The sequence below is a fragment of the Triturus cristatus genome, chromosome 2_1 (assembly GCF_964204655.1).
Source record: "Triturus cristatus chromosome 2_1, aTriCri1.1, whole genome shotgun sequence".
Classification (NCBI taxonomy): Eukaryota; Metazoa; Chordata; class Amphibia; order Caudata; family Salamandridae; genus Triturus; species Triturus cristatus.
The window spans coordinates 1,196,734,606-1,196,755,831 of NC_140581.1; the positions used below are offsets into that span (position 1 = coordinate 1,196,734,606).

The following is a 21,226-nucleotide window of genomic DNA, read 5'->3' on the forward strand; positions in this document are numbered from 1 at the left end:
CTTAACCATTATGTCAGAGTAAGAGTTAAGACCTTAACCAGTAGGCCAGAGTAAGAGTTAAGACCTTAACCAGTAGGCCAGAGTAAGAGTCTAAGACCTTAACCATTAGGCCAGAGTAAGAGTTAAGACCTTAACCATTAGGCCAGAGTAAGTGTCTAGACCTTAACCATTAGGCAAGAGTAAGAGTTAAGACCTTAACCAGTAGGCCAGAATAAAAGTCTAGACATTAACCATTAGGCCAGAGTAAGAGTTAAGAGCTTAACCATTAGACCAGAGAAGGAGTCTAGACCTTAACCAGTAGGCCAGAGTAAGAGTCTAATACCTTAACCATTAGGCCAGAGCAAGAGTCAAGACTTTAACCATTAGGCCAGAATAAGAGCCTAGACTTTAACCATTAGGCCAGAGTAAGAGTTAAGACATTAACCATTAGGCCAGAGTACCAATAGGCCAAAGTAATAGTTAAGACCTTAACCATTAGGCCAGAGTAAGAGATAAGAACTTAACCATTATCCCAGAGTAAGAATCTAAGAAATTAACCATTAGCCCAGATTAAGAGTTAAGACCTTAACCATTAGCCCAGAGTAAGAGTTAAGACCTTAACCATTAGGCCAGAGTAAGAGTCTAAGACCTTAACCATTAGGTCAGAGTAAGAGTCTAAGACCTTAACCATTAAGCCAGAGTAAGAGTCAAGACCTTAACCATTAGACCAGAGTAAGAGTCTAGACCTTAACCATTAGGCCAGAGTAAGAATGAAGACATTAACCATTAGGCCAGAGCAAGAGTCTAGACTTTAACCATTAGGCCTCAGTAAGAGTCTAAGACCTTAATCATTAGGCCAGAGTAAGAGTTAAGACCTTAACGATTAGGCCAGAGTAAGAGTTAAGACCTTAACCATTAGGCCAGAGTAAGAGTCTAGACCTTAATCATTATGCCAGAGTAAGAGTTAAGACCTTACCCATTAGGCCAGAGTAAGAGTCTAAGACCTTAACCATTAGGCCAGACTAAGAGTTAAAACCTTAACCATTAGGCCAGAGTAAGAGTCTAGACCTTAACCATTAGGCCAGAGTAGGAGTTAAGACCTTAACTATTAGGCCAGAGTAAGAGTCTAGACCTTAACCAGTAAGACAGAGTAAGAGTCTAAGACCTTAACCATTAGGCAAGAGTAAGAGTCAAAACCTTAACCATTAGGCCAGAATAAGAGTCTAAGACCTTAGCCGTTAGGCCAGAGTAAGAGTCTAAGACCTTAACCATTAGGCCAGAGTAAGAGTTAAGACCTTAACCATTAGGCCAGAGTAAGAGTTAAGACCTGAACCATTAGGCCAGAGTAAGAGTCAAGACCTTAACCATTAGGCCAGAGTAAGAGTTTAAGACCTTAACCATTAGTCCAGAGTAAGAGTTAAGACCTTAACCATTAGGCCAGAGTAAGAGTCTAAGACCTTAACCATTAGGCCAGAGTGTGAGTCTAAGACCTTAACCATTAGGCCAGAGTAAGAGTCAAGACCTTAACCAGTAGGCCAGAGTAAGAGTTAAGACCTTAACCATAAGGCAAGTGTAAGAGTTAAGACCTTAACCAGTAGGCCAGAATAAAAGTCTAGACATTAACCATTAGGCCAGAGTAAGAGTTAAGAGCTTAACCATTAGACCAGAGAAAGAGTCTAGACCTTAATCAGTAGGCCAGAGTAAGAGTCTAAGACCTTAACTATTAGGCCAGAGCAAGAGTCAAGACTTTAACCATTAGGCCAGAATAAGAGCCTAGACTTTAACCATTAGGCCAGAGTAAGAGTTAAGACATTAACCATTAGGCCAGAGTACCATTAGGCCAGAGTAATAGTTAAAACCTTAACCATTAGGCCAGAGTAAGAGATAAGAACGTAACCATTATCCCAGAGTAAGAATCTAAGAAATTAACCATTAGCCCAGATTAAGAGTTAAGACCTTAACCATTAGCCCAGAGTAAGAGTTAAGACCTTAACCATTAGGCCAGAGTAAGAGTCTAAGACCTTAACCATTAGGTCAGAGTAAGAGTCTAAGACCTTAACCATTAAGCCAGAGTAAGAGTCAAGACCTTAACCATTAGACCAGAGTAAGAGTCTAGACCTTAACCATTAGGCCAGAGTAAGAATTAAGACATTAACCATTAGGCCAGAGCAAGAGTCTAGACTTTAACCATTTTAGATTGACGTTTTCGAGTCTGAATCGTTAAGTGACTTACCAGAATCATGCTTGAGACTTTTAGTCTTCCGTAAAGACTTCACTAAGAAAGAGAACAGGTAACCAGTCTGCTTGCCCTTAATTAAACTGTGCATTCATTTATATAACCATCTAGGACTCGCACCCCCATTATCCTGACAAAAATCGAACCTTGTGTATTTTTTAAGTCCATAATTCCACACTAGCACTTTACCACTCAACGAGACCACTTTGGTTCGTTTAGATATACACAGGGCATTTGAATAAATTTCCTGACCACTGATAATACACCTTCTTTATATATTCAGTTCTAACTGATACATCGAGGTGGTCGATATGACATCATGAAAGACAACTATAGTCTTTTTCTAATATACATTTAACCAGCAACCATTTTACCATCTAGATGACGGATGGTCATGTGTTCTCGATGGCGTAATAAATTTAACTGCACTCTCAATACCTAATTAAGAATAAATATCTTCCCTAATATCCCAGAGACCACATAGGAAGTTATCAGACAGTTCCCCTTTCTCCCCCAAATCCCATTTATCACGAACCTGATAAGTGACGAAATAGATCAAACCGTACCACCGCGAGAGATAATATTGGCACCAGATAGGAATTATAAATCTCTGACTATCTGGAGAGGCTATTAAATATAATAATATTCCCCATAGAAGACACAGAACTTATTTGAAAACAGCCCCCAGTATAGAATGAAAAGCTTAACCTTAGTTGTTCTATGCATTGTACTCGCTTGGCGAGCACTACTTGGTAGTTTTCTGGTAGTGTATCATGCCGTCATCATTAACTTTAGTTACTGTTTTCTTCCCCTTATAGTGTAAAATACCAAAACTAAAGATTTATGAAATCCCGTAATGGGTTCACCTGTATATAAGAGTCTGCCATTGGCAAGTATGTTGACATTATCATTCATCACTCATCTTTCTAAAAGGTTTTGTCCTTCTATCCTATAGTTTCATTCTTTCTAAGTCTAGGTGATTTGGGACTATTATTAAAATTATACACATCAACCTCTGTCTTTGGGTGTTTACATCAACACGGACACAAATAGTGGTCTTTATCCTTTTCTCTTTCTATGACTCCTGCTCCATTTTAGCCTTAAATAAATGTAAAGTTAGTTAAATTAAATAAAATTCTCAATCACTCATTGTGATTCTTTATACCCACAGACCAACGGCTGTAAAAAATATTTTTGTTTAACTGCTATATAGGAGTACTGGACATCAAACTAGTTCTTGAAGCTGTTTTTCTCTTCTGAAAGACCACAGTTACATGCCCTGAAGAAGGAGCCTGTTAAGATCATCCTTGAGCTCCGAAACGCGCGTAGGCGTTGGTCCTATGGTCACAATCTACAACCCATGATTTTTAACTGTGTATTGTTGCAGATTTATTGTCTTTTATTGTGTGTCTACATGTGGTATATATGTTTTGTTATTTGTATAATGGTTGTACAATTAATTACAAATTGTGCTTCTATAGTTTGATGTGAATCACATTATATGTACTACAACACAAAAATTGTTCAAAAAAAATGATATATATATAAAAAAATGATAAAAGCAATTAATAAATGAAATAATACAGTTTTATATACCGTTCACTGTGGGTATCATTTCATTGTATGGACATATTGTCTTTAACTTAAGTGATACAGTGTAGGAAGTTTTTGTTTTTCAATTGTTATTTTCCCTGAGCCCTTCCTCACTTATTAATGTACTCAGGGTCCCTCTGTTGTACCTTATTGATTTCCCCAGCACGTTGCTGTGAGGGTTCTTCACTTTCTCTGGAGCTTTGAGTTTCTCTGCATTCTACTCTCAGTTATCTTTTTCTTCTTAATTTTACACTTATTTGCATTTTGGCTCTAAACGGTTGAATCTCTTGTTCGGATATACTTCAACTCTCTGATAGGAGGAGTGTAGAACTTACACTCACTAAGGCTCATTCACATTTTTAACGAACAATATTAGACTCAATATGGATAAGATCAAAACCTTCGGGTTCACGGATGAGGACTTTTCTAAACTCCTGGGTGGTAGCTCCACCACAGAGAAACAATTTACCACAGGGAATAACTTTAATGATGACTGGCTGAAATTACTTAACCTAAAAAAGAAAACCAGAAGGACTGAGTCTCATGCGGAGTTCATGTTGGAGTACCTCAGAGCAGGAGTGATTCCAAATGGACTTCGCATAAGGAATATACCGGGTCTATTCGTAGAGGTGAGGAAGTTTCTAGAGAAATGGTCTCTCATAGCCAACAGATGTTCAAGAGACTTAATGATACTCATTATAGAAACAGCAAGAGAGGTAGTGGAAGACTTACTAAAAGAAATAGCTGAGATGGAAGAAAACTTAAAGAAAAATAACTCATTGGAAGAAGCCAAAAACAAACTAGAAGAAATCAATGGCGAGATGAATTCCTTCTGTGAATATCTAATAAAGAAAAAGACAGAGAAACTTAAGAAGGACATCAGATATTTCAGTGAGCAAAGAGTTTATCCGTATCTAGCACCTGAATACTATAGAAATCAAATAGATCAACCTTTCTCTAATGATCGTCAATATTGGTCCAATAAAAAGGTAACTAGATTCTCAGATACTTCTGGATCAGATACGGATAGTGGACCCAATTCTTTTGACAACTATGGACAAAGAAGGGCCAACTATCAAGGCCCTAGAAGGAATGCCCATTTTTTAGGCAACAGACGAGGCCAAACGAGAACTCGGTATCGGAATTCCGAAAGGGGATCTTACCAACAATCAGAGAACACCCCCCAATTCCTTCAAACCAGAAGGAACCAATATTGGAGAGAATAGACACCAACTTTGATAATTATAGCATCACAGAAGTATCGCCTTACTACAACGTAGGCCCTTTACCCAGTACCTCTAAAGATTGTCTCTCTATAGGGATCAAAAATACCCCAGAAAACATCACAGAAATATCACCTCACTACAACCCAGGTCTTTTACCCAGTACCTCTAAAGATTGTCTCTCTATAGGGATAAAAAATACCCCTGAAAATAACATCACCGGAGATAGCAAAACCATACCGATATTTAACCTCTCGAAGACTAAACTAGACACAACTGCCATCGACCTGTTATCCCGAGGACTCACGTTTATCCCGACTACCTACCTTGATCGGTTTAAGTTGATGACAGATATTCAATCATTCTTTCGTAAAATCCGACTTAAAAGATTCTTTGAGGACAATCCCATTCAGACTAATGACAACTCTACAGGACTCAGACCTAAATCCATTTTCACACCCACCCTGGACCAAGTTGGCCCAGAAGTGGGAGTTTTTGAAAAGGCGGTCACTGCTAAAGTCCAGAAACTTCTTTCCTTTGTCCCTAAACCGGACTATAACCTGAATTATCCGGAATACCAAGTGTTTAAACAACTGGCTAATAACACTGAGTTAACCATCAAACCCGCAGATAAGGGTGGAGGTATTATAGTTATGGATAGCCCAGCATATATACAACAAATGGAGGCTATGCTAGCTATTCCCGAACACTATAACAAATGCAGATCATATCCAGAACTAAGGATCAAGAGGGACATCCTAGAGATCACCCAAAGAGCATTTGATAGGGGGTCTCTATGCATGCAAGAATTCAACTACCTCAACGTAGAATATCACCGAATACCCATTCTATACGGAGTACCTAAAATTCATAAAAATACTTCCAGCCCTCCGTTCAGACCCATCGTGTCCACAATTGGGTCTTTGACTGAACCCCTGTCTATATATGTGGACAAAATCTTACAACCGCTGGTATCTAACCTCAAAGGGCACATAAAAGACACGGGACACCTTATTAGGGAAATTGAAGGCACACAGTTTAATATCCATACAGATTTTCTAGTGTCTATGGACATCGAAGCCTTATACACTAATATTCCACAGCTAGGGGCCCTAGAAGCGGTTAAACACACTCTGGAGAAAAATAACATCATGGTTGATCGATTATTCCTACTAGAATGTCTAGCAGTCGTACTAAAAGAAAACTATTTTGAATTTAATGGACAAATCTTCAAACAGATAATTGGAGTAAGCATGGGCGCTGCCTGTGCACCCAATGTAGCGAATTTATATATGGGTGAGTTTGAAAATAAGTTTATTTTCAATGAGATAGCCCCATTTAGCGAAAACATAAAAAACTGGTATCGCTTTATTGACGACATCTTTTTTATATGGAGAGGTCCGGAAGAACAACTGCATGAATTCATGGCATGGATCAACTTATGCGATGTTCACCTCAAATTTAGCCCCAATATTAGCAAATCCAAAATAGAATTCCTAGACATTTGGATACAAATTATTGATGCTAAAATTGAAGTTAGTTTGTACACTAAGCCGACTGCTAAAAACACTCTTCTCCAGTATTCCAGCTTTCATCCCCGCAGCCAAAAGGACAACATCCCTTTTAGCCAATTTTTAAGGCTACGCAGGAACTGTACGACTATAACCAATTATGATATACATGCTGAGGAACTCAAACTAAAGTTTGCAAGTAGAGGATATCCCCAAAGACTCATCAAAGATGCTTACAAAAGAGCTAAATATCACGACAGAACCATATTGCTGCAACCTAAAGAACCTAAAACCGATGAGAAATTGGTTTGCGTTACGACTCATTCCAACATTGATCACAAAATCCGACAAGTCATCAATAAAGAATGGCATATTCTAAATATGGACTATACCAAAAAGAACCTCTTGATGCCGATCTTTGCATTCAGACGCAATAAAAACTTAAGGAACTCTTTGGTTAAATCCAAAGTACCCACTACTAACTTATTTGTACAAAAATCCATCACCGGAAATAAGCCTATTAGTGGTACCCACAAATGTGGGAGTTGCCACGCGTGCCAATTTGCCATGGTGACTGATGAATTGATCTGGGACAAACAGAAATACAGGTTTAAAGAAATGACTAACTGTCGCACTCGACATGTAGTTTATCTTATCCTCTGTCCCTGTGACAAAGGATACGTTGGAGAAACCAGCAGAGAGTTCCGTGTACGCTTCAGCGAACACAAGTCAGCAATACTTAACAAACGTGAAGGAGCACCTTTGGTGGCCCATTGGACTGAGAAAAACCACAGCATCTCTGAACTAAGGTGGCTCATTTTGGAACACATACATCCCCCCAACAATCTTAATGTGGATGCCATCAGACGCAAAAGGGAAGTATTTTGGATATATGTCCTCAAGACACAAGAAAAAGGCCTTAACGAACATCTGCCCTGGGAAAATGCAATTATATAATTGCACTGTTGGTACTACCACATGAGGACAGATGGAAGTATATCAAATTCTGCTCTATTCTTTGGTCCTAACTATCACACTATATGTACCCCCTAATAAACCTATTGATTCAATTCCACATTTTCAGCCTTGAGGTAGATGCGATTAGACGCTAAAGGTAAGCGGTCTAGATATATGCCCCCTAGATATTAACAAACTTCTCCAAAGGATAAATATAAATACATGAGAATACTGTCGGTCCCACTAAGTGTAAATAGAGGGGATAATATTTAATCACAGAAACCAGTTTTGGTAAAGTTATTATAAGAAATGACACATTTTTTCATCTTGAGAGGTTTGCCTTAAATACATCTTGGTATTGTAGGTCTATATTACACCCCTACCACCTCATCCATACTCCTGTCACTCACCACGTGCCCCCATTCACATAAATACATCACAGGGTAATACTCCATCATGAGGCTTTAATATCCCTTGTGCGCACCATAGTCATCATCAAGAATCTTTCATGGATATGTTTTTCGGTTCCATGAATGGGTAAACAAATCCTAAGGCTATGTTTCAGCCTCTTTGTCTTCCTTACCTTCATTCATTTTTTAGTCACTCGACCCTCAAAAATTCTTTGCCCATCTCTATATTGGTCCCTTGACCAAACAACTTTCACCTTTGAATTTTAAATTTGTCTTTGACTAATATCAAACAAGGAAGAAAAACTGTGTTTGGGTTCCGATGTACATACATAAAGATCTTCAGTACATTTCCAAGATGTCCGCCGACACTGACTATCTGCAGTACTGCATCTACAATTGAGAATGCACTGTCGGGCCGCGTTCCCGTCCCATTTGTAGTCCCTTTTCAGTGCCTATGATCTAATCTTCACTTCCTGGCTTTCCTTATAAGGGAAACGCCGGGTTCCACTCGCTAACCACGAAGAGCGCAAGTCATGGTATCCTTCCCGAACCTCAGCTGAACAGAACGGTAAGAGTAACATGCAGCCCCAGTAGTACTATCCCCACATTTTTGTTAAATCCGTGTAAAAGACGAGAATAAACGTCTGTAGGTTTACTTTAGTATTTATCTTTAAACTTTATACCATTCCCTTGCAGAAGTTTTGTTTGAGCACTAATAATTATACCTAAAAATCTGGTACGCTCAGCGAACTCTCGTCATCTTATGGACGAACCAACAAGTCTAAATACCAGACCCTGATCCTAAACAAGTACGTGGTAATCCCTGACAAGTGTCGGCCCCACTGCTCGGTAAGAAGCATAACTTAGCAGTATCGTTTTTGGTTGTTTCTAAAGAAATGTCAGTATAACCATCATTCCGTCATTTGAGTCAATTTCATTATTAATTTCATTTTAGATTGACGTTTTCGAGTCTGAATCGTTAAGTGACTTACCAGAATCATGCTTGAGACTTTTAGTCTTCCGTAAAGACTTCACTAAGAAAGAGAACAGGTAACCAGTCTGCTTGCCCTTAATTAAACTGTGCATTCATTTATATAACCATCTAGGACTCGCACCCCCATTATCCTGACAAAAATCGAACCTTGTGTATTTTTTAAGTCCATAATTCCACACTAGCACTTTACCACTCAACGAGACCACTTTGGTTCGTTTAGATATACACAGGGCATTTGAATAAATTTCCTGACCACTGATAATACACCTTCTTTATATATTCAGTTCTAACTGATACATCGAGGTGGTCGATATGACATCATGAAAGACAACTATAGTCTTTTTCTAATATACATTTAACCAGCAACCATTTTACCATCTAGATGACGGATGGTCATGTGTTCTCAATGGCGTAATAAATTTAACTGCACTCTCAATACCTAATTAAGAATAAATATCTTCCCTAATATCCCAGAGACCACATAGGAAGTTATCAGACAGTTCCCCTTTCTCCCCCAAATCCCATTTATCACGAACCTGATAAGTGACGAAATAGATCAAACCGTACCACCGCGAGAGATAACATTGGCACCAGATAGGAATTATAAATCTCTGACTATCTGGAGAGGCTATTAAATATAATAATATTCCCCATAGAAGACACAGAACTTATTTGAAAACAGCCCCCAGTATAGAATGAAAAGCTTAACCTTAGTTGTTCTATGCATTGTACTCGCTTGGCGAGCACTACTTGGTAGTTTTCTGGTAGTGTATCATGCCGTCATCATTAACTTTAGTTACTGTTTTCTTCCCCTTATAGTGTAAAATACCAAAACTAAAGATTTATGAAATCCCGTAATGGGTTCACCTGTATATAAGAGTCTGCCATTGACAAGTATGTTGACATTATCATTCATCACTCATCTTTCTAAAAGGTTTTGTCCTTCTATCCTATAGTTTCATTCTTTCTAAGTCTAGGTGATTTGGGACTATTATTAAAATTATACACATCAACCTCTGTCTTTGGGTGTTTACATCAACACGGACACAAATAGTGGTCTTTATCCTTTTCTCTTTCTATGACTCCTGCTCCATTTTAGCCTTAAATAAATGTAAAGTTAGTTAAATTAAATAAAATTCTCAATCACTCATTGTGATTCTTTATACCCACAGACCAACGGCTGTAAAAAATATTTTTGTTTAACTGCTATATAGGAGTACTGGACATCAAACTAGTTCTTGAAGCTGTTTTTCTCTTCTGAAAGACCACAGTTACATGCCCTGAAGAAGGAGCCTGTTAAGATCATCCTTGAGCTCCGAAACGCGCGTAGGCGTTGGTCCTATGGTCACAATCTACAACCCATGATTTTTAACTGTGTATTGTTGCAGATTTATTGTCTTTTATTGTGTGTCTACATGTGGTATATATGTTTTGTTATTTGTATAATGGTCTAGACCTTAACCATTAGGCCAGAATATGAGTTTAAGACCTTAACCATTAGGCCAGAGTAAGAGTTAAGACCTTAACCATTAGCCCAGAGTAAGAGTTAAGACCTTAAACATTAGGCCAGAGTAAGAATTAAGACCTTAACCATTAGGCCAAAGTAAGAGTTAAGACCTGAACCATTAGGCCAGAGTAAGAGTCAAGACCTTAACCATGAGGCCAGAGTAAGAGTTTAAGACCTTAACCATTAGGCCAGAGTACGAATTAAGACCTTAACCATTAGGCCAGAGTAAGAGTTAAGACCTGAACCATTAGGCCAGAGTAAGAGTCAAGACCTTAACCATTAGGCCAGAGTAAGAGTTTAAGACCTTAACCATTAGTCCAGAGTAAGAGTCAAAACCTTAACCATTAGGCCAGAATAAGAGTCTAAGACCTTAACCATTAGGCCAGAGTGTGAGTCTAAGACCTTAACCATTAGGCCAGAGTAAGAGTCAAGACCTTAACCATTAGGCCAGAGTAAGAGTCTAGACCTTAACCATTAGGCCAGAATATGAGTTTAAGACCTTAACCAATAGGCCAGAGTAAGAGTTAAGACCTTAACCATTAGCCCAGAGTAAGAGTTAAGACCTTAAACATTAGGCCAGAGTAAGAATTAAGACCTTAACCATTAGGCCAAAGTAAGAGTTAAGACCTGAACCATTAGGCCAGAGTAAGAGTCAAGACCTTAACCATGAGGCCAGAGTAAGAGTTTAAGACCTTAACCATTAGGCCAGAGTAAGAATTAAGACCTTAACCATTAGGCCAGAGTAAGAGTTAAGACCTGAACCATTAGGCCAGAGTAAGAGTCAAGACCTTAACCATTAGGCCAGAGTAAGAGTTTAAGACCTTAACCATTAGGCCAGAATACGAGTTAAGACCTTAACCATTAGGCCAGAGTAAGAGTCTAAGACCTTAACCATTAGGTCAGAGTATGAGTCTAAGACCTTAACCATTAGGCCAGATTGAGTGTCAAGACCTTAACCATTAGGCCAGAGTAAGAGTCAAGACCTTAACCAGTAGGCCAGAGTAAGAGTTAAGACCTTAACGATAAGGCCAGAGTAAGAGTTAAGACCTTAACCATTAGCCCAGAGTAAGAGTTAAGACCTTAGCCATTAGGCCAGAGTAAGAGTCTAAGAAATTAACCATTAGGCCAGAGTAAGAGTTAAGACCTTAACCAGTAGGCCAGAGTAAGAATTAAGACCTTAACCAGTAGGCCAGAGTAAGAGTCTAAGACCTTAACCATTAGGCCAGAGTAAGAGTCTAAGACCTTAGCCATTAGGCCAGAGTAAGAGTTAAGACCTTAACCATTAGGCCAGAGTAAGAGTTAAGACCTTAACCAGTAGGCCAGTGTAAAAGTCTAGACATTAACCATTAGGCCAGAGAAAGAGTCTAGACCTTAACCGTTAGGCCAGAGTAAGAGTTAAGACTTTAACCATTACACCAGAGAAAGAGTCTAGACCTTAACCAGTAGGCCAGAGTAAGAGTCTAAGACCTTAACCATTAGGCTAGAGCAAGAGTCAAGACCTTAACCATTAGGCCAGAGTAATAGTCTAGACCTTAACCATTAGGCCAGAGTAAGAGTCAAGACCTTAACCATTCGGCCAGAGTAAGAGTCAAGACCTTAACCGTTTGTCCAGAGTAAGAGTCTTAGACCTTAACCATTAGGCCAGAGTAAGAGTCTAAGACCTTAACCATTAGGCCAGAGTAAGAGTGTAAGATCTTAACCATTAGGCCAGAGTAAGAGTCTAAGAAATTAACCATTAGGCCAGAGTAAGAGTTAAGACCTTAACCATTAGGCAAGAGCATGAGTTAAGACCTTAACAATTAGGCCAGAGTAAGAGTCTAAGACCTTAACCATTAGGCCAGAGTAAGAGATAAGACCTTAACCATTAGGCCAGAGTAAGAGTCTAGACCTTAACCATTAGGCCAGAATATGAGTTTAAGACCTTAACCATTAGGCCAGAGTAAGAGTTAAGACCTTAACCATTAGCCCAGAGTAAGAGTTACGACCTTAAACATTAGGCCAGAGTAAGAATTAAGACCTTAACCATTAGGCCAAAGTAAGAGTTAAGACCTGAACCATTAGGCCAGAGTAAGAGTCAAGACCTTAACCATTAGGCCAGAGCAAGAGTCTAGACTTTAACCATTAGGCCTCAGTAAGAATCTAAGACCTTAACCATTAGGCCAGAGTAAGAGTTAAGACCTTAACCATTAGGCCAGAGTAAGAGATAAGACCTTAACCATTAGGCCAGAGTAAGAGTCTAGACCTTAACCATTAGGCCAGAATATGAGTTTAAGACCTTAACCATTAGGCCAGAGTAAGAGTTAAGACATTAACCATTAGCCCAGAGTAAGAGTTAAGACCTTAAACATTAGGCCAGAGTAAGAATTAAGACCTTAACCATTAGGCCAAAGTAAGAGTTAAGACCTGAACCATTAGGCCAGAGTAAGAGTCAAGACCTTAACCATGAGGCCAGAGTAAGAGTTTAAGACCTTAACCATTAGGCCAGAGTAAGAATTAAGACCTTAACCATTAGGCCAGAGTAAGAGTTAAGACCTGAACCATTAGGCCAGAGTAAGAGTCAAGACCTTAACCATTAGGCCAGAGTAAAAGTTTAAGACCTTAACCATTAGGCCAGAGTACGAGTTAAGACCTTAACCATTAGGCCAGAGTAAGAGTCTAAGACCTTAACCCTTAGGCCAGAGTATGAGTCTAAGACCTTAACCATTAGGCCAGATTAAGTGTCAAGACCTTAACCATTAAGCCAGAGTAAGAGTTAAGACCTTAACCATTAGACCAGAGTAAGAGTCTAGACCTTAACCATTAGGCCAGAGTAAGAATTAAGACATTAACCATTAGGCCAGAGCAAGAGTCTAGACTTTAACCATTAGGCCTCAGTAAGAGTCTAAGACCTTAACCATTAGGCCAGAGTAAGAGTTAAGACCTTAACCATTAGGCCAGAGTAAGACTTAAGACCTTAACCATTAGGCCAGAGTAAGAGTCTAGACCTTAATCATTAGGCCAGAGTAAGAGTTAAGACCTTACCCATTAGGCCAGAGTAAGAGTCTAAGACATTAACCATTAGGCCAGACTAAGAGTTAAAACCTTAAACATTAGGCCAGAGTAAGAGTCTAGACCTTAACCATTAGGCCAGAGTAAGAGTTAAGACCTTAACCATTAGGCCAGAGTAATAGTCTAGACGTTAACCAGTAAGACAGAGTAAGAGTCTAAGACCTTAACCATTAGGCCAGAGTAAGAGTCTAGACCTTAACCATTAGGCCAGAATATGAGTTTAAGACCTTAACCATTAGGCCAGAGTAAGAGTTAAGACCTTAACCATTAGCCCAGAGTAAGAGTTAAGACCTTAAACATTAGGCCAGAGTAAGAATTAAGACCTTAACCATTAGGCCAAAGTAAGAGTTAAGACCTGAACCATTAGGCCAGAGTAAGAGTCAAGACCTTAACCATTAGGCCAGAGCAAGAGTCTAGACTTTAACCATTAGGCCTCAGTAAGAGTCTAAGACCTTAACCATTAGGCCAGAGTAAGAGTTAAGACCTTAACCATTAGGCCAGAGTAAGACTTAAGACCTTAACCATTAGGCCAGAGTAAGAGTCTAGACCTTAATCATTAGGCCAGAGTAAGAGTTAAGACCTTACCCATTAGGCCAGAGTAGGAGTCTAAGACCTTAACCATTAGGCCAGACTAAGAGTTAAAACCTTAACCATTAGGCCAGAGTAAGAGTCTAGACCTTAACCATTAGGCCAGAGTAAGAGTTAAGACCTTAACCATTAGGCCAGAGTAAGAGTCTAGACCTTAACCATTAGGCCAGAGTAAGAGTCAAAACCTTAACCATTAGGCCAGAATAAGAGTCTAAGACCTTAGCCGTTAGGCCAGAGTAAGAGTCTAAGACCTTAACCATTAGGCCAGTGTAAGAGATAAGACCTTAACCATTAGGCCAGAGTAAGAGTCTAGACCTTAACCATTAGGCCAGAATATGAGTTTAAGACCTTAACCAATAGGCCAGAGTAAGAGTTAAGACCTTAACCATTAGCCCAGAGTAAGAGTTAAGACCTTAAACATTAGGCCAGAGTAAGAATTAAGACCTTAACCATTAGGCCAAAGTAAGAGTCTAGACCTTAACCATTAGGCCAGAATATGAGTTTAAGACCTTAACCATTAGGCCAGAGTAAGAGTTAAGACCTTAACCATTAGCCCAGAGTAAGAGTTACGACCTTAAACATTAGGCCAGAGTAAGAATTAAGACCTTAACCATTAGGCCAAAGTAAGAGTTAAGACCTGAACCATTAGGCCAGAGTAAGAGTCAAGACCTTAACCATTAGGCCAGAGCAAGAGTCTAGACTTTAACCATTAGGCCTCAGTAAGAATCTAAGACCTTAACCATTAGGCCAGAGTAAGAGTTAAGACCTTAACCATTAGGCCAGAGTAAGACTTAAGACCTTAACCATTAGGCCAGAGTAAGAGTCTAGACCTTAATCATTAGGCCAGAGTAAGAGTTAAGACCTTACCCATTAGGCCAGAGTAAGAGTCTAAGACCTTAACCATTAGGCCAGACTAAGAGTTAAAACCTTACCCATTAGGCCAGAGTAAGAGTCTAAGACCTTAACCATTAGGCCAGACTAAGAGTTAAAACCTTAACCATTAGGCCAGAGTAAGAGTCTAGACCTTAACCATTAGGCCAGAGTAAGAGTTAAGACCTTAACCATTAGGCCAGAGTAAGAGTCTAGACCTTAACCAGTAATACAGAGTAAGAGTCTAAGACCTTAACCATTAGGCCAGAGTAAGAGTCAAAACCTTAACCATTAGGCCAGAATAAGAGTCTAAGACCTTAGCCGTTAGGCCAGAGTAAGAGTCTAAGACCTTAACCATTAGGCCAGAGTAAGAGATAAGACCTTAACCATTAGGCCAGAGTAAGAGTCTAGACCTTAACCATTAGGCCAGAATATGAGTTTAAGACCTTAACCATTAGGCCAGAGTAAGAGTTAAGACATTAACCATTAGCCCAGAGTAAGAGTTAAGACCTTAAACATTAGGCCAGAGTAAGAATTAAGACCTTAACTATTAGGCCAAAGTAAGAGTTAAGACCTGAACCATTAGGCCAGAGTAAGAGTCAAGACCTTAACCATGAGGCCAGAGTAAGAGTTTAAGACCTTAACCATTAGGCCAGAGTAAGAATTAAGACCTTAACCATTAGGCCAGAGTAAGAGTTAAGACCTGAACCATTAGGCCAGAGTAAGAGTCAAGACCTTAACCATTAGGCCAGAGTAAAAGTTTAAGACCTTAACCATTAGGCCAGAGTACGAGTTAAGACCTTAACCATTAGGCCAGAGTAAGAGTCTAAGACCTTAACCCTTAGGCCAGAGTATGAGTCTAAGACCTTAACCATTAGGCCAGATTAAGTGTCAAGACCTTAACCATTAAGCCAGAGTAAGAGTTAAGACCTTAACCATTAGACCAGAGTAAGAGTCTAGACCTTAACCATTAGGCCAGAGTAAGAATTAAGACATTAACCATTAGGCCAGAGCAAGAGTCTAGACTTTAACCATTAGGCCTCAGTAAGAGTCTAAGACCTTAACCATTAGGCCAGAGTAAGAGTTAAGACCTTAACCATTAGGCCAGAGTAAGACTTAAGACCTTAACCATTAGGCCAGAGTAAGAGTCTAGACCTTAATCATTAGGCCAGAGTAAGAGTTAAGACCTTACCCATTAGGCCAGAGTAAGAGTCTAAGACATTAACCATTAGGCCAGACTAAGAGTTAAAACCTTAACCATTAGGCCAGAGTAAGAGTCTAGACCTTAACCATTAGGCCAGAGTAAGAGTTAAGACCTTAACCATTAGGCCAGAGTAATAGTCTAGACGTTAACCAGTAAGACAGAGTAAGAGTCTAAGACCTTAACCATTAGGCCAGAGTAAGAGTCTAGACCTTAACCATTAGGCCAGAATATGAGTTTAAGACCTTAACCATTAGGCCAGAGTAAGAGTTAAGACCTTAACCATTAGCCCAGAGTAAGAGTTAAGACCTTAAACATTAGGCCAGAGTAAGAATTAAGACCTTAACCATTAGGCCAAAGTAAGAGTTAAGACCTGAACCATTAGGCCAGAGTAAGAGTCAAGACCTTAACCATTAGGCCAGAGCAAGAGTCTAGACTTTAACCATTAGGCCTCAGTAAGAGTCTAAGACCTTAACCATTAGGCCAGAGTAAGAGTTAAGACCTTAACCATTAGGCCAGAGTAAGACTTAAGACCTTAACCATTAGGCCAGAGTAAGAGTCTAGACCTTAATCATTAGGCCAGAGTAAGAGTTAAGACCTTACCCATTAGGCCAGAGTAAGAGTCTAAGACCTTAACCATTAGGCCAGACTAAGAGTTAAAACCTTAACCATTAGGCCAGAGTAAGAGTCTAGACCTTAACCATTAGGCCAGAGTAAGAGTTAAGACCTTAACCATTAGGCCAGAGTAAGAGTCTAGACCTTAACCATTAGGCCAGAGTAAGAGTCAAAACCTTAACCATTAGGCCAGAATAAGAGTCTAAGACCTTAGCCGTTAGGCCAGAGTAAGAGTCTAAGACCTTAACCATTAGGCCAGTGTAAGAGATAAGACCTTAACCATTAGGCCAGAGTAAGAGTTAAGACCTTAAACATTAGGCCAGAGTAAGAATTAAGACCTTAACCATTAGGCCAAAGTAAGAGTTAAGACCTGAACCATTAGTCCAGAGTAAGAGTCAAGACCTTAACCATGAGGCCAGAGTAAGAGTTTAAGACCTTAACCATTAGGCCAGAGTAAGAATTAAGACCTTAACCATTAGGCCAGAGTAAGAGTTAAGACCTGAACCATTAGGCCAGAGTAAGAGTCAAGACCTTAACCATTAGGCCAGAGTAAGAGTTTAAGACCTTAACCATTAGGCCAGAATACGAGTTAAGACCTTAACCATTAGGCCAGAGTAAGAGTCTAAGACCTTAACCATTAGGCCAGAGTATGAGTCTAAGACCTTAGCCATTAGGCCAGAGTTAGAGTCTAGACCTTAACCATTACGCCAGAGTAAGAGTTAAGACCTTAACCAGTAGGCCAGAGTAAGAATTAAGACCTTAACCAGTAGGCCAGAGTAAGAGTCTAAGACCTTAACCATTAGGCCAGAGTAAGAGTCTAAGACCTTAGCCATTAGGCCAGAGTAAGAGTTAAGACCTTAACCATTAGGCCAGAGTAAGAGTTAAGACCTTAACCAGTAGGCCAGTGTAAAAGTCTAGACATTAACCATTAGGCCAGAGAAAGAGTCTAGACCTTAACCGTTAGGCCAGAGTAAGAGTTAAGACTTTAACCATTACACCAGAGAAAGAGTCTAGACCTTAACCAGTAGGCCAGAGTAAGAGTCTAAGACCTTAACCATTAGGCTAGAGCAAGAGTCAAGACCTTAACCATTAGGCCAGAGTAATAGTCTAGACCTTAACCATTAGGCCAGAGTAAGAGTCAAGACCTTAACCATTCGGCCAGAGTAAGAGTCAAGACCTTAACCGTTTGTCCAGAGTAAGAGTCTAAGACCTTAACCATTAGGCCAGAGTAAGAGTCCAAGACCTTAACCATTAGGCCAGAGTAAGAGTGTAAGATCTTAACCATTAGGCCAGAGTAAGAGTCTAAGAAATTAACCATTAGGCCAGAGTAAGAGTTAAGACCTTAACCATTAGGCAAGAGCATGAGTTAAGACCTTAACAATTAGGCCAGTGTAAGAGTCTAGACCTTAATCATTAGGCCAGAGTAAGAGTTAAGACCTTAACCATTAGGTCAGAGTAAGAGTCTAAGACCATAACCATTAGGCCAGAGTAAGAGTCTAGACCTTAACCATTAGGCCAGAGTAAAAGTCTAGACATTAACCATTAGGCCAGAGTAAGAGTCTAGACCTTAACCATTAGGCCAGAGTAAGAGTTAAGACCTTAACCATTAGACCAGAGAAAGATTCTAGACCTTAACCAGTAGACCAGAGTAAGAGTCTAAGACCTTAACCATTAGGCCAGAGAAAGAGTTAAGACCTTAACCAGTAGGCCAGAGTAAGAGTCTAAGACCTTAACCATTAGGTCAGAGTAAGAGTCTAGACCTTAACATTAGGCCAGAGTAAGAGCTAAGACCTTAACCATTAGGCCAGAGAAAGAGCTAAGATATTAACCATTAGGCCCGAGTAAGAGTCTAAGACCTTAACCAGTAGGCCAGAGTAAGAGTTTAAGACCTTAACCATTAGGCCAGAGTAAGAGTTAAGACCTTTACCATTAGGCCAGAGTAAGAGCCTAGACCTTAACCATTACGTCAGAGTAAGAGTTAAGACCTTAACCAGTAGGCCAGAGTAAGAGTTAAGACCTTAACCAGTAGGCCAGAGTAAGAGTCTAAGACCTTAACCATTAGGCCAGAGTAAGAGTTAAGACCTGAACCATTAGGCCAGAGTAAGAGTCAAGACCTTAACCATTAGGCCAGAGTAAGAGTTTAAGACCTTAACCATTAGGCCAGAATACGAGTTAAGACCTTAACCATTAGGCCAGAGTAAGAGTCTAAGACCTTAACCATTAGGTCAGAGTATGAGTCTAAGACCTTAACCATTAGGCCAGATTGAGTGTCAAGACCTTAACCATTAGGCCAGAGTAAGAGTCAAGACCTTAACCAGTAGGCCAGAGTAAGAGTTAAGACCTTAACCATAAGGCCACAGTAAGAGTTAAGACCTTAACCATTAGCCCAGAGTAAGAGTTAAGACCTTAGCCATTAGGCCAGAGTAAGAGTCTAAGAAATTAACCATTAGGCCAGAGTAAGAGTTAAGACCTTAACCAGTAGGCCAGAGTAAGAATTAAGACCTTAACCAGTAGGCCAGAGTAAGAGTCTAAGACCTTAACCATTAGGCCAGAGTAAGAGTCTAAGACCTTAGCCATTAGGCCAGAGTAAGAGTTAAGACCTTAACCATTAGGCCAGAGTAAGAGTTAAGACCTTAACCAGTAGGCCAGTGTAAAAGTCTAGACATTAACCATTAGGCCAGAGAAAGAGTCTAGACCTTAACCGTTAGGCCAGAGTAAGAGTTAAGACTTTAACCATTACACCAGAGAAAGAGTCTAGACCTTAACCAGTAGGCCAGAGTAAGAGTCTAAGACCTTAACCATTAGGCTAGAGCAAGAGTCAAGACCTTAACCATTAGGCCAGAGTAATAGTCTAGACCTTAACCATTAGGCCAGAGTAAGAGTCAAGACCTTAACCATTCGGCCAGAGTAAGAGTCAAGACCTTAACCGTTTGTCCAGAGTAAGAGTCTTAGACCTTAACCATTAGGCCAGAGTAAGAGTCTAAGACCTTAACCATTAGGCCAGAGTAAGAGTGTAAGATCTTAACCATTAGGCCAGAGTAAGAGTCTAAGAAATTAACCATTAGGCCAGAGTAAGAGTTAAGACCTTAACCATTAGGCAAGAGCATGAGTTAAGACCTTAACAATTAGGCCAGAGTAAGAGTCTAAGACCTTAACCATTAGGCCAGAGTAAGAGATAAGACCTTAACCATTAGGCCAGAGTAAGAGTCTAGACCTTAACCATTAGGCCAGAATATGAGTTTAAGACCTTAACCATTAGGCCAGAGTAAGAGTTAAGACCTTAACCATTAGCCCAGAGTAAGAGTTACGACCTTAAACATTAGGCCAGAGTAAGAATTAAGACCTTAACCATTAGGCCAAAGTAAGAGTTAAGACCTGAACCATTAGGCCAGAGTAAGAGTCAAGACCTTAACCATTAGGCCAGAGCAAGAGTCTAGACTTTAACCATTAGGCCTCAGTAAGAATCTAAGACCTTAACCATTAGGCCAGAGTAAGAGTTAAGACCTTAACCATTAGGCCAGAGTAAGACTTAAGACCTTAACCATTAGGCCAGAGTAAGAGTCTAGACCTTAATCATTAGGCCAGAGTAAGAGTTAAGACCTTACCCATTAGGCCAGAGTAAGAGTCTAAGACCTTAACCATTAGGCCAGACTAAGAGTTAAAACCTTAACCATTAGGCCAGAGTAAGAGTCTAGACCTTAACCATTAGGCCAGAGTAAGAGTTAAGACCTTAACCATTAGGCCAGAGTAAGAGTCTAGACCTTAACCAGTAAGACAGAGTAAGAGTCTAAGACCTTAACCATTAGGCCAGAGTAAGAGTCAAAACCTTAACCATTAGGCCAGAATAAGAGTCTAAGACCTTAGCCGTTAGGCCAGAGTAAGAGTCTAAGACCTTAACCATTAGGCCAGAGTAAGAGATAAGACCTTAACCATTAGGCCAGAGTAAGAGTCTAGACCTTAACCATTAGGCCAGAATATGAGTTTAAGACCTTAACCATTAGGCCAGAGTAAGAGTTAAGACATTAACCATTAGCCCAGAGTAAGAGTTAAGACCTTAAACATTAGGCCAGAGTAAGAATTAAGACCTTAACCATTAGGCCAAAGTAAGAGTTAAGACCTGAACCATTAGGCCAGAGTAAGAGTCAAGACCTTAACCATGAGGCCAGAGTAAGAGTTTAAGACCTTAAGCATTAGGCCAGAGTAAGAATTAAGACCTTAACCATTAGGCCAGAGTAAGAGTTAAGACCTGAACCATTAGGCCAGAGTAAGAGTCAAGACCTTAACCATTAGGCCAGAGTAAAAGTTTAAGACCTTAACCATTAGGCCAGAGTACGAGTTAAGACCTTAACCATTAGGCCAGAGTAAGAGTCTAAGACCTTAACCCTTAGGCCAGAGTATGAGTCTAAGACCTTAACCATTAGGCCAGATTAAGTGTCAAGACCTTAACCATTAAGCCAGAGTAAGAGTTAAGACCTTAACCATTAGACCAGAGTA

The 21,226-nt window shown here is 39.8% G+C and overlaps 2 long non-coding RNA genes across 3 annotated transcripts; both read left to right on the forward strand.

The window, feature by feature from the left end:
* Positions 1-2,180: 2,180 nt before the first annotated feature.
* LOC146866619 (uncharacterized) lies at positions 2,181-3,723 on the forward strand. The gene is made up of 3 exons (XR_014976822.1): positions 2,181-2,270; positions 3,034-3,108; positions 3,387-3,723. It is a non-coding gene; the product is annotated as an uncharacterized LOC146866619 (long non-coding RNA).
* A 4,629-nt stretch (positions 3,724-8,352) lies between these two features.
* Positions 8,353-10,319, forward strand: LOC146866620 (uncharacterized). 2 transcript variants are annotated; one of them, XR_014976824.1, is made up of 4 exons: positions 8,353-8,477; positions 8,606-8,758; positions 8,865-8,959; positions 10,076-10,319. It is a non-coding gene; the product is annotated as an uncharacterized LOC146866620 (long non-coding RNA). The 2 variants fall into 2 exon arrangements; XR_014976823.1 differs by lacking the exon at positions 10,076-10,319 and adding an exon at positions 9,723-9,788.
* Positions 10,320-21,226: the final 10,907 nt, after the last annotated feature.